Consider the following 13567-nt stretch of genomic DNA (forward strand, 5'->3'; position numbering starts at 1 on the left):
TGGGGTTGCCCCAAAGTAGGTATTTATTTCTTTGTTCAAGTCTTATGATTACGTTAGTATGATTCTACATGCTGCCCTGTCTTCTAGCAACCACTGAAATTGGATTAAAATACCGTGATACTGTTTAACCATGACTCGGGTCCAATGGACGGACCCAGCTGCCCATAGAATGCCTTTGAGCCATGCATCCTAGGGTTGAAGTACCTTTAGCCGGTGTAATATACTGCTTTATTTTACCAGGTGAGCATATAGGGATATTGCCCTTATTACTTGCAAAATCGAAGATTTTTCAAGTATATTGGTCGGTTGCATTTGTGGTTCTGTCTGTTTGTTTGTTTGTCACCAGCCTACACATCACAATTCTAAACCGATCGTCACGAAATTTCACCAAGTTGTATAGGTCGTCGCATTTGAGAAGCCTATTGTTTTGGGGGTTAAAAGGTCAAAAGGTCAACATAGGTCACCAACTTTGCCAAATTTCTAAAATCCTCAATTTTCATCCGATTGACTTGAAATTTGAAGAGGACTTGCATATCTGGTCACGGAATTCAACCACAAACTATTTTTGAGGTCAACATAGGCCAAGTTTTTAAAATTCTCAATTTTCATCCGATTGACTTGAAAATTGAACAGCATTTGCACATCGAGTCACTAAATAGGGAAACTAACTATTTTAGAGGTCAAAAGGTCAACTCAAGGTCAACCTTACAAAATCATCATTTTTCATCTGAAAAATCGTCACTTTTCTTCCTGTTGACCCGAGCTTTGATCAAGATTGTCAATTTAAATCTTGATGAAATGTACAATTTGCTGTACAACTGGAATTTTTTTTCTTGGGGATGGGGGCGGATTTTGCATGTATCGTGCTCCGCATGACATCTTCTTGATTATTTATTTGTTTACAACTCGACGTTTTCACGTAGCACATGCTTGGGAACCTCGATGCTACGTATTTCTGTCTATGCTGTCACTGATAACTCGCCAATAAGCGATGAAATCGGTCCAGCAGCTGAGGGGTGATAGCATTGGGTTTCTATTGTGTGCATTATGTGTAAATGTCGTTACAGCTGTGAAGGGACTCTGGGAAGAGTTTGAAACAGCAAAAGGCTTACTTTGTGTAGACTTCATCGATTGGCTAGAACGTCATCGCAAAGGCCGGCTTGAGCGGAGACTGACATCGGCAGAGTTGAAAAGGATGATCAGTGTCAGATGGTGAACGAATAATTCTAGGAATAGAAAGGAAATATCCTGCACACTCACCACCTATTAACCACACTTCAAGAATATGATCAATCTCCTTAGTTAAGGGATAATTCGTTGATCCGTTACAGTGGCCATTGTGAGGATTGAGATTTTGCAACAGCATGATGGGAGTGTTGACCTTCAGTGACATCTCATGTGGTGGCAGACCTGAAAGATTGATAGATAAAGGGATTGATCGGCCAATGAATCAGCACTTTTGATGGTGAAAGTTTCACTGGGCAGGCGGGAAATAATCTTGCTGTTGAGATCAACCATGTTATTTGTCGTGGATAAAATTGCAGATAAAGCCAACCACTCCAAATTAGTATGAACTCGAGTGTTGTGCGGCCCTGCTGCTCTACCCGATCCTAAAGGTCGCAAGCAAAGTCATTTTCGGCTTTTTTCATTTTCGATTTGTAGAGGCTGCCCCAATAGTCCATATTGCTGTCTATGATACGGATGTCTTCAAAAATATCATCAAGATATTTGTTGTACAGCTTCAGGGGTTCTGTCAGTTTACAGAAAAGTAAGATTGTTATGAACAGGTCTCTTAAGCACGATGGCGACTGGGTACCTGCAGCTTCGGCTAAACACTCAATCCATTAGTTGTCGTCCTCAGGTAAATTTAGCAACTGGCAAGTGTGCTTGAAGGTCTCGCGGACTTGTCCGTTGATTGTCCGCCATCCCTCGAAGTTCATATCACCGGCTTCCTGATGAAGAACACACAAGTAGAAAAGTTATCTTTGGCTAGGGTGGACAATATAAACTCTACCTAATGACTGTGGCGTTGTTCCTACAGAAGCTACTCATCACTGCCAACATTTGAGATCTTTCTGCCAGGTGTCATGTCAGCCAGTAGTTGAGTAACTTCATTTTGAAGACTTGCAGTCAAATCAGGTCGATCAGAAGCTGTTTGCCCATTTTCCAGCTCACCGACGATTTCATGTCGATTCGCATTGGAGGTGAATATGATGAACAGAGTTGGTTTGCTGAATTTTTAGACATTTACCATAGCATTTTGATAATGCTTCAGCATAAAACGTGGGCTACCTGTGAATGTAGATGGAAGAATCAGATGACGACCGGCCCGTTCAGCATCACCTGCAAGAATAGCATCCTGTAGACCGTTGCAGAGATTGGCGCAAAGTTGATCTCAATTGAAGTGCAGATAACGCAGATGACATCTCAGTTTTGGCCTACATATCGACACAGTACTGCTGAAAAAGGCGAATGCAGTGGTGAAAGATATGAAAGTTACCCTGATGTTTCATCAGCCGGTAAGAGTAGAATTGTTTAGCTGTAACATCACGTTAACAATTACCACAACCTTCTGCTGCAATATGTGGAGATGGAAACCATCAGTGCCATATGAAAAATAATTGGATAACAAAGAGGATCGTAGCTTCAATGATCATCATTGAAGTGCTGCAGGCGGACATTTCCGTTCCCCTAACCCTAATAACAACAACTCAGTTATGGTCGGAAGATTTTAGCATTGAGACTGCTCACCTTTAGGTCTTCTGTCAGCATGAAGTCCAATTGAAATGTCAGGGGGGACGTTTCCATCTTCAATCTGTTCCTGGACACTGAAGAAAGACAAAATGTAGTTGCTTGGAGCATCAATAAGTATTCCTGCAAGAGATCGGTGGATATTTTCCTCTACCTCACGTTTACCTTGGTCCAAAGGAAGCCGCTGCACACAAATTTGAACTTCATCGTCATGTAAATACAGAGTTAAGTCTGCAGGCATGCGGGCTCTTGTCCGGCAGCATTCCTCGGATGACCCATCAAGCGATACACCACACCATTAATGTGGAAGTTTGTACACCCTCCAGCAATCCTCACATTCGTAGTTTTCATTTTGGTCATTGACAATCCTGAGGTCGATCAAAAGTAATTATTGGCGCTGAGGAAGCGCCTTTAGCGATTGACTTCCAGCCAGTGTAACGCTAATTCCTGTCACAGGAATTCGGAGATCATATAAGTGGGCGTGGCAGTTCCTGATTGGTTCGTGTTGGGGAACGCCTTCTCGCTGCCGACGTGACGTAAATTCGCGCACGCGCACTGGTGAAGCTTACTCGATCTTACTCGATCCCATATTACATGTACTTTCATTGCATACAAATTATACTTCCTCCTAGAAATTCCAAGCCCGAACCTCAGCGCAATCCAAGAGGATTCACTTGTTTGTAGAGTCATCGGCAGTAAGACGATGACAAAGTCGACGTGATGGATTCGGAATTTTTGGAATGCAAATCTTTCCAGATGGACAATGCATACCGAATTGTGGTTGGCTGATGGTTCGTCCAACACTCTAGTCTTTCCACACCAATAAATTTCAATGACCAGACAATAATAATTGATTCATTCACCAGTAGGTGTGTGGTCAACATGAGATATTTTGTCAAGATCATATTGCCGTGCGACACGATGAGATTGAGCACGTTGGCGTTGTTATATCACCGCACAATTGACAACTTTTCTCTTGATACCTTTTGATATCGTTTTTTTCATTCCGTTTGAACCACTGAACCACAGTGTGAAGAAAACATTCGGGCTTCTTCTTCACCTTCTTCATCTTCAAACTCTGAAAACATTACGGAGAAACTCAGCGACTGATGAGATGAAACTCAGCTACTGAAACATCAAAATAAATGATCATTTTATTATTCCCTGCGTTTTTTGACGAAATACATCACCCAGGGACAGTGGATTTGGCGAAATGCGCTTTCTGCTTTCTTCTTCTTCTTCTTCGGAACGTGGGGAACGAAAGAAACAAAAATCAAGGAATTTTTCTTTCAAAGCAAATTGATTATCAGCTTTGCAATTATTTCCAGCAAGTAAATCGACGATTACATGATTACCTTTTCAACGGTACTGTGGCGGACACAAAAGCCCACTGGCGTGGTGACATCATTCCGCGCACCAAGTGGGCGGTGGCCACGCACCAGGGGTAGGCGTGGCCTCATGATATACACCGGGCGCCCAGCCCGGGACAGTACAGTGTTACAGTGTAGTCTTACAATAAAGACGTTTATATGTTACCGCTTGTCCGCTTCCTCCTTGCTCACAAGCAGCGCGCGTAACGCCGCGCTTTACTGGTGACCCTCGACGTTGGATCTGCTGGAGCGATCCTTCCACACGCGACGCCATCGCCATGGCCGACTTCGTCAAACTTCCGGAATTTTGGGAGGCTCAGGCCGAAGTCTGGTTCGTCCAGGCCGAAGCCCAATTTCAGCTTCGGCGCCTCACCGGCGATGACACGCGCTATTGCCACGTCGTCGCCTCCCTCGGGCCCGGCACGGCCGCTCGAGTTGTGTCCGTCCTTCGCCACCCACCGAACGGCCACAAGTACGAGGCACTCAAGCGGCTACTCCTAGCCACGTTCGGCCTTACGGACGACGCACGGGCCGACCGCCTCCTGGATCTCCCCGAGCTCGGTGAGACGCGCCCGTCGGTCCGAATGGACCATATGCTGTCACTGTTGGGCGACGAAGCCCCCGGTTCGCTATTCCGGGCGCTTTTCCGGCGCCAACTTCCAGCGCAGGTCCGCCTCGCGTTGGCCGGGACCGAGCTAACGGAACCCCGAGCATTGGCGGCCGAGGCGGACAGGTACTTCGCCGCTTCGGACATGCGGGCGAGCGTCGGCGTGGCCGTCACGGCCCTCGACGCTGATGTTCAGCAGCATGTTCCACAGCATCAGCTTCTACAGCACGCTGATGTTCAGCAGCATGCTGATATGCACCTCGTGAACGCCGCCACGCCCCGCCCACCGCCGCGGCGAAAACCGCCACCGCGGGGAAACCCGCCAACTCCACCGGCCTGGCGGAGCCAGCCGCGCTCCTCCAGCTCCACCACCTGGTGCTGGTTCCACGCCAAGTTCGGCCACGAAGCTCGGCGGTGTCATCCGCCGTGCTCCTTCAACGGGTCGGGAAACGCCCGGGCCGGCGCTCAATAGTGGCGATGAGCGCCGGCCATTCGAACAGCCTGCTGTTCATAACGGACACCTTCTCCAGGCGCCGTTACCTGTGCGACACGGGAGCGCAGGTGAGTGTCATTCCCGCCGGCACGTCAGACAAGCACGCCGCGGGTGGGGGCCCCGCGCTGCTTGCCGCGAACGGGACGCCCATCCGTACGTACGGAAAACGCTGCCTCTCTCTGCGGTTTGGAGGGCAGGTTTTCCGATGGACGTTCGTCACCGCCGACGTGCCCATGGCACTGCTTGGCGCGGACTTCCTGTGCGCTAATGGGCTCCTGGTCGACGTCAAGCGCAGACGGCTTGTCCAGGCCGAGACGTTCAGCTCGCTCGCTTGTGCGTTGCCCAGCTCAACGAGCGGCTTGCCAAGCGGCTTGCCGAACGATTCGGTTCCGGCCACGTTGGTCTGTACGCTTCCGGCAGCGGACGCATTCACCCGCCTCCTCGCCGGCTTCCCGGCCCTCACGCGGCCCACCTTCTCGGCGGGGGCCGTCAAGCACGGGGTGGCCCATCACATCCCCACCGTCGGGCCACCGGTCTACGCCCGGGCACGCCGCCTCGAGCCGACGAAGCTGGCGGTGGCAAAAGCGGAGTTCGCTACCCTGGAGCGACTCGGCATCGTTCGGCGCTCAGAGAGCGCTTGGGCGTCGCCGCTGCACATCGTGCCGAAGCCCGGCGGGGGATGGCGACCGTGCGGGGACTATCGCCGTCTCAATGACGCCACGACTCCCGACCGCTACCCCGTCCCCCACATTCAGGACTTTTCCGCCCGTTTGGCGGGCAGGTCCTTCTTCTCGAAGGTGGACCTCATACGCGGCTACCATCAGGTCCCCGTCAGGCCGGAGGACGTCCCGAAGACGGCGGTCATCACGCCATTCGGACTCTTCGAGTTCTTGCGCATGCCCTTCGGTCTGAAGAATGCGGCTCAGGCGTTCCAACGACTGATGGACAGCGTCCTGCGCGACTTGGATTTTGTCTACGTTTACCTGGACGATATCCTCGTCGCCAGCGCGTCCCGCGAAGAGCACCTACGCCACCTCCGCACGCTCTTCGAACACCTGGGCCAGCATGGCCTGATTGTGAACCCCGCAAAGTGCCGGTTCGGCGCCGCCACAATCGATTTTCTGGGGCACCGTGTCACCAGGCACGGAGCCGTCCCCCTACCGGCCAAGGTGGAGGCGGTGAAGGGGTTTCCGCGCCCCCGCACGATCAGAGGGCTGCAGGAGTTCCTGGGCATGGTGAACTTTTACCATCGGTTCCTGCCCCGTATCGCCCAGCTCCTGCGCCCCCTGCACGAAGCTCTCCGAGGTAAGCCGGGCAAAGGCGACGTTACCTGGACCGAGCAGATGGACACGGCGTTCACGGGCGCGAAGCTCGCCTTGGCTAACGCCACCATGCTCGCGCACCCGGCGCCCGATGCACCGATCGCCCTCACCACCGATGCCTCGGACTACGCGGTGGGCGCAGTGCATGAGCAATGGGTGCGTGGAGCTTGGCAACCGCTGGCGTTCTTTAGCCGGCAGCTTCGCCCGCCCGAACGCCGTTACAGTACCTTCGACCGCGAGTTGCTCGGACTTCACTTGGCGGTCAGGCACTTCCGCCATCTGCTCGAGGGCCGGGCGTTCACTGCCTTCGTCGACCACAAGCCGCTGATCTTTGCGATGGGCAAAGTCACCGAGCCGTGGTCGGCCCGGCAGCAGCGTCACCTCTCGGCCGTGTCCGAGTACACGACGGACATCCAGCACGTCGCGGGGAAGGACAACCCGGTGGCGGATTGCCTTTCCCGGGCCGTCGCCCACGCAGTCCACCTCGGCATCGACTATGCCCGGATGGCAGCGGACCAGGCCGCTGACCCCGACGTCCAGGCCTTGCGGACCGCCGTCACGGGCCTCCGCATCACCGAGGTGCCGTTTGACGGCGCGGGCGCGGCCCTCTTGTGCGACGTCTCCCTCGGGCGTCCTCGCCCCATCGTGCCCGCGGGCTGGCAGCGCCAGGTGTTTGACGCCATCCACGGCCTGTCCCACCCGGGTGCGAGGGCCTCCCAAAGGCTGATCGCCGACAAGTTCGTCTGGCATGGCCTCCGGAAGGCCGTCCGCGGCTTGGCCAGGACGTGCCTCGCGTGCCAGCGCGCCAAGGTGCACCGGCACACCCAGGCCCCGTTGGCCCCGTTCACGGTGCCGGAACGCCGGTTTGACCACGTCCACGTGGACCTGGTGGGACCTCTGCCCCCCTCGCGGGGTTTCACCTACGTCCTCACCATGGTGGACCGCACCACCCGGTGGCCGGAGGCCGTGCCCTTGGCGTCGACAACGGCGGCCGATGTCGCGCAGGCTTTCATCGCCACCTGGGTCGCCCGGTTCGGCGCCCCCTCAGACATCTCATCCGACCGCGGCCCCCAGTTCACCTCGGAGCTCTGGGGGGCGGTTGCGCAGGGGCTCGGGGTCCGGCTGCACCGAACCACGGCCTACCATCCCCAGGCTAACGGCCTGTGTGAGCGATTTCACCGCTCATTGAAGGCCGCGCTCCGGGCCACCCTCCGCGACGGCGGCTGGGTCGACAGGCTCCCCTGGGTCCTGCTGGGCCTCCGGACGGCGCCCAAGGAGGACCTGCGCGCATCCACGGCGGAATTGGTCTTCGGGCAACCGCTGCGGGTGCCGGGCGAGTTCCTCCCCGACTCCACGGCACCATGGTCCGCGGCACAGCAGCGCTCCGCTCTACAAGAGACCGCCCAGAGGTTCGCCCCGGTGCCAACGGCATGCCACGGGCACCCACCGACGCACGTCGCCCCGGAGCTTCGCACGGCGGAGTACGTCTTCATCCGCCACGATGCCCATCGGACACCACTGCGGCCCCCGTACGACGGGCCTTTCCGCGTGCTGGAGACCGGGGCGAAGCACTTCACCCTGGACATCGGCGGTACTCCTGACCGCGTTTCGGTAGACCGCCTCAAGCCGGCCCACCTCGATGTGGACCATCCACCGCCAGTGGCCCGACCCCCACGTCGGGGCCGCCCTCCTGCGGGCGGACCCCCGGCACCGCCCAGCCCCGCCGCCACGCCGCCCCCCGGTCCTGCACCCATCCCAGGGGCAGCCAGGGGCATCCCACCTGGCATCCCTGCACCCCGGACGCCGCCGATCGCCAGGGGGCGCTTCGGCCGGGTCATTCGTCTGCCCCGCAAACTGGCCCTCCAGGTGCGCGGGAATTCTGGGGGGGCGCGTGTGGCGGACACAAAAGCCCACTGGCGTGGTGACATCATTCCGCGCACCAAGTGGGCGGTGGCCACGCACCAGGGGTAGGCGTGGCCTCATGATATACACCGGGCGCCCAGCCCGGGACAGTACAGTGTTACAGTGTAGTCTTACAATAAAGACGTTTATATGTTACCGCTTGTCCGCTTCCTCCTTGCTCACAAGCAGCGCGCGTAACGCCGCGCTTTAGTACCATTTTTACAAGACAGCAGGAACCCTTTACAATAACGTGTGACGGAAGTACTCGGCTCCTTTTATATTGAGAAGATAAATGCCTCCTGCTTCTCCTTAATAGTACTCCTTATCTCGCTGCTCAACCACGCTGACCTTTTTCGGCCTCTAGTTTTACACGTCACTGGAATATACTGTTGTGGTGAGTGAAAGGCTAGGGTGGCTAGGGCCGCCCATGAGCTAGAACACCAACAAATTGCAGTAGAGTGGGGTGGGACTAATTGTGTCATGGCTGAGGGTGGTGGCAGAGACTTTAAAAGAGTGTGGTGCAAACCAGTGGTGGTAGAGACTCCTAGGGTGTTCTCCATGGTGTGACACGCATCAGACCACAACCTTCTGACATGACCACACCGCAAACTGTGCCCACTTTCCCCTCATTTAGGCCTGTGTCTAAGTTATGAACCGTCTTCCTTCTGGGAATATCTCCACTTGGGACTATGTTGCGCCCCTTGTGGTATCTTTAGTTATGTCAATTTATTGTGGTCTTTTCGTCTGTGGTATGCTTCAGGCCATATGGGTTAAATAGATAAGGAAGTGCTGATCGTTGGTTTACTCAGGGGTGCGCACGGGGTTTATTATCGTGCTTTAGGAGTCGCGGAAGGCGAGAGAACGAGGCCATTCGTAGGGTTCGAAGATGGTTTATTGTAACAGCAAGATCCAGCACACTAAACTCGAACGGAAGTCAGCATGCTTATACAAAGCCAAAAGCCCTCTTCGGAGGGCGTGGCTCCGGCAACGGCGCGTGCGTCACGTCCGCACAACCACAAGTCCAACAGGCCCGTGCACGTGTATTATGCCCAAATAAGGTAATCACATAAGGTAACCGCCACATGCGGTTACCTGCACATAAGGTAACCGCCACAGTACAAACAATTGTATTCCTGCCCTTTGTTTGTTTTAATACACATTGCAAATCCACTTTGTATTCGAGTTGCTCTAATAGTTAACCCACGTATGCGAAGAAAAAAGCGTGGTTAAGCAATGGGTTCACTTTTGTCTTGATGTCTATCTATCTGTCCACAAACATCAGTTCCTTATTGAGGAACAACGCAATTTCAATTGAATGTTATATTTTGAACACGAATTGGAACATGAATCAGAAAATTAACCTGTAGTTTAATAGTACCTTGACTCTGAATTAATCCTGATTGTACATGTGCAGAGAGGAGTGAGATAATTTTTTATTCTGTCTGTGTGCCTGGCAGTCAAACAAAATTGAAAATCATTCCAAACAGGAAGCTTACTGTTTTTAAGGACGTCATGCAGGAGAAACAACAGACATGAATAACTAATGTAAGGTGTTAAACAAGGTGGTGTAAAAGATGCTGCATCAATGGCGGTAAACTTCTGGGAGAAATACATCTCCCGACTGGCTCGGACGTTCCACTTGAGCACGGCAACATGGCAAACCAGCCTGGGAACCTGCTCAGAGCACCCAAATCAGTTGGCCGGCATGACCACTTTTACTGTTTGTTGGGATTCAGACCCGGCAACTGGAACGAGCCTGGTGAATACAAAAATATACATACTCTGCACCCTACAAATTTGCTCCTATTAAGCAAATGAATAAAATAACTTGGACAAAAGTGTGACATTTTTGAAAAGGTAAACATGTCCAGCCATTTCACACTTGCCAGAAAGCTGCATGGAAGAAGCACCTGTGAGTGCTTACTCTCTCGTCATGACATTAACAATGGCGCATCTCAACGTGTTATCAAATAGTTTTTAGAAGGCAGTCAGGTAAAGTGGGGAGATACATTCACCATCTTCCCACTCACGTGAAACGAGTTGGCATCTTCCCACTCAAGGAGGAAGGAAACACCAAGATTGAAACAGGTTTATAGATTTTATTTGCACAATATGCCATGCACTGATTACTCTAGTAGCTCATGGTGGTTGAGTATGCACTTTATTGTACAGACCTAAACTCTTCAGGAATCCACTAATTGAAGGTCCAGGAACAATATTTGGTTGGTAACACATTTGCCACTGACGGCGAAATAGCTGAAATGGCCATACCCCTTTTTGGGCCACGCCCCCTTTTTGCCGTGACTGTATCTACAGAACCGTTGGACCTAGGAGGTTGCCCGACCACTCAAAATTTGCGCAATGGCCACATTATGGGGGGTCAGTAATACATTTTCATATCCAAAAGTCAATGGTTTTTAAGATAATTGCCAAAAACCGATTTCAACATGTTACGAACTACAATTGTATGATACCACCAAGGCCACAACATTATATGACACTTATACCTTTTGCATCATCCTATTTTGGAATTTACTTATTTGGATTTCTACACTTTTCGCCTTTACTACAGCCACAAAACGTGACACATTTAATGTTCCTGTCTCTGCAAGTGCACGTTTTGGTACTCATACATGCTCTTGGGCATTTGCATGGAGGAGGCAGGTCATCGGGCCTGCACGATACTGGCAGTATCACTGGTGTTATGCCAACGTCCGTTGCTTCATACCCATACTGGAGTGGATCTGGTTTGGTGACGGCAGGAGTTGGGGCTTGCAACCACATCTTACACTGAAGAAATGCTCGCTTTATGTGTTCTCGTAGCGTTGATGAACAGCACACAAGCTGGTTGAAGTCCAGTTCTTTCTTGGAGTTGTGGTACTGCTCCCATCGATATTCATCGAAAGTGGAACAGTCGGTCTTCTTTAATCCAGACACAAGGAACTTTTCAGCATTGCTTGTTATCTGTGGTGACAGTTCTTCTACACCAAACCCTTCCAGTAGGGAGAGATCGATGGATGCTTTCAGGCCAGATAGCTTTGGACCCACCTTGCTGGTACTGTCGCAACCGCTGAGAGCATGAATGGCTGGGAGACACGACACCAAACCGTTGTCCAGTTGATCAACCAACATGTGGACTGGTACAGTTTTCTTTGTTTTCCGGTTACCAAGCTTCACGTACAGCTTTTGTAGTTGCCAGGTTGTGTTGAAGTGGAAGATGAGGTTGACAAAGACATCTGTGTCAGGCGAGTCGACCAAGACTGATTGAACCCCGTGTTTCACAACACCATCATTAATATGGAACATGATTCTGTCGTCGGCTTCTTCTTGGTTGCTTGAGAGCTCTGCGATCTGTGTTTCAGTGCCAGCTAACAGTTTCCTGCATTCACCCCCATATACTCCTCCAAAGAATATTTCCTTGTCCGACTCGACATTCTGCAGCATCCACTTGAAGACATACTCCTGCAACCGAACTTTGTTCAACATTGAGCTCCAGAACATATCAAGATCGACAGGGAGTTTCTGATTGTCAGACCCAATGGTGATTGTGATTTGTTCTGAGGAACTTCGCTGTGCCCGTTCCATTTGCTTGATTGATGATTTTTGATAAACATCAAAAATAATGTCTATTCTTGTGGACACGGAGCCTGTAGCAAGAATCCTGTTGGAAAGACTCTCAGCCAATTCCCCGAATGTGTGAAGGCCCATCTTTTTCATCGGTAGTTTACGCACAAGTGCCATGAAGTCCACTATTGTCATCTGAGCGTCACACTTTACATTCCTCGTCTCCTGTGGAAGGCGACTGACAAGTTCCCTGGCTAAGGAGGCTTTATCGGGCTTCTTCAATTTGATGCCATCTTTACATTCAGTGGTGAGGAACTGGGATGTGCTGGTCAATTCATACTTCAGGAGTTCTAGCATGCTGTACCCTCTTTCTCTAGCATAGTCAATGTACCTAACCGTTTCCGCTGCATCCTTTTTCGCCATCGATTTCTTCGCTGTGAACGGAGTAGAAGTACGTTTCACGAAAACAGTCTTGCGGTTGGTAGGGATTGTATCATGTAGGTGCTTCTCCTTATCCTGAAATCTGGTCTCAACAAACTCTTCATAACTCTTCTCACCAATTTCCAGGCATTCAAGTAATCCGTCGACAACCTCCTGGGGAATGTCAGCTCCAGTAGAGATGTTCTGAAGTCTGATTCCAGCGTCGAACGGATTGTTGATGGATTTTATGTAATCCAGAAGGGCCTTTGCACGAACATGGCCAATCTTCGTAGAACTTGGATTGAACTCATGGTGTAGGCTCAGCTCACTGTCATCTTTGTCTCCCAAGTTGCACCATTCCAGCAGCTGTGCCACATGAAGATCTTTCTCATGCTTTAGGAGATTCCATAAGGCTACTGCTTCTTTCTGTCTGGTCATCCCAATGATACCTCCAGCAACCTTGGCGGGTTTATTGTAACACTTCTCGAGTGCCATGTCAAATCCTACTGCACTGCCTTGTCGGGTAGTGTGGTACATCACCCATCCACCATCTGTAAAGCATCTGTAGATACCCGGGAACTTCCTTTGTAGGTCCAGGCAATCTTCAAGGAACAGCGTACCCCATCTGCTATAGTTTGTCCGGCCAAACCCGAAGAACAAAGGCATGCACCTCCGCACAGCTGAAACGACAAAACACCCATGACCGGAATTTCTAGCCATGTCTAGACTCTAGTCTAGACTCTAGACTAAATTCTAGTCTAGACTCTAGTCTAGACTCTAGTCTTGACTCTAGTCTAGACTCTAGTCTAGTCTAGACTCTTCAGGAATCAAGTAATTGAACAATAGGAACAGGAACAGGAACAATTACGAATAATATTGTAGTTCGTAACATGTTGAAATCGGTTTTTGGCAATTATCTTAAAAACCATTGACTTTTGGATATGAAAATGTATTACTGACCCCCCATAATGTGGCCATTGCGCAAATTTTGAGTGGTCGGGCAACCTCCTAGGTCCAACGGTTCTGTAGATACAGTCACGGCAAAAAGGGGGCGTGGCCCAAAAAGGGGTGTGGCCATTTCAGCTATTTCGCCGTCAGTGGCAAATGTGTTACCAACCAAATATTGTTCCTGGACCTT

General features: G+C 51.4%; 1 long non-coding RNA gene across 1 annotated transcript in view; it reads right to left on the minus strand.

The window, feature by feature from the left end:
* Window positions 1–9860: 9860 nt before the first annotated feature.
* The window catches only part of LOC144892499 (uncharacterized), a 140495-nt gene continuing 136788 nt past the window's right edge, over window positions 9861–13567 (minus strand). The window contains exon 2 of the long non-coding RNA XR_013623705.1: window positions 9861–10201. This is a non-coding gene — a long non-coding RNA (uncharacterized LOC144892499). The remainder of the gene's footprint in view (window positions 10202–13567) is intronic.

The sequence above is a fragment of the Myxine glutinosa genome, chromosome 6 (genome assembly GCF_964187855.1).
Source record: "Myxine glutinosa chromosome 6, kmMyxGlut1.1, whole genome shotgun sequence".
Taxonomy (NCBI): domain Eukaryota; kingdom Metazoa; phylum Chordata; class Myxini; order Myxiniformes; family Myxinidae; genus Myxine; species Myxine glutinosa.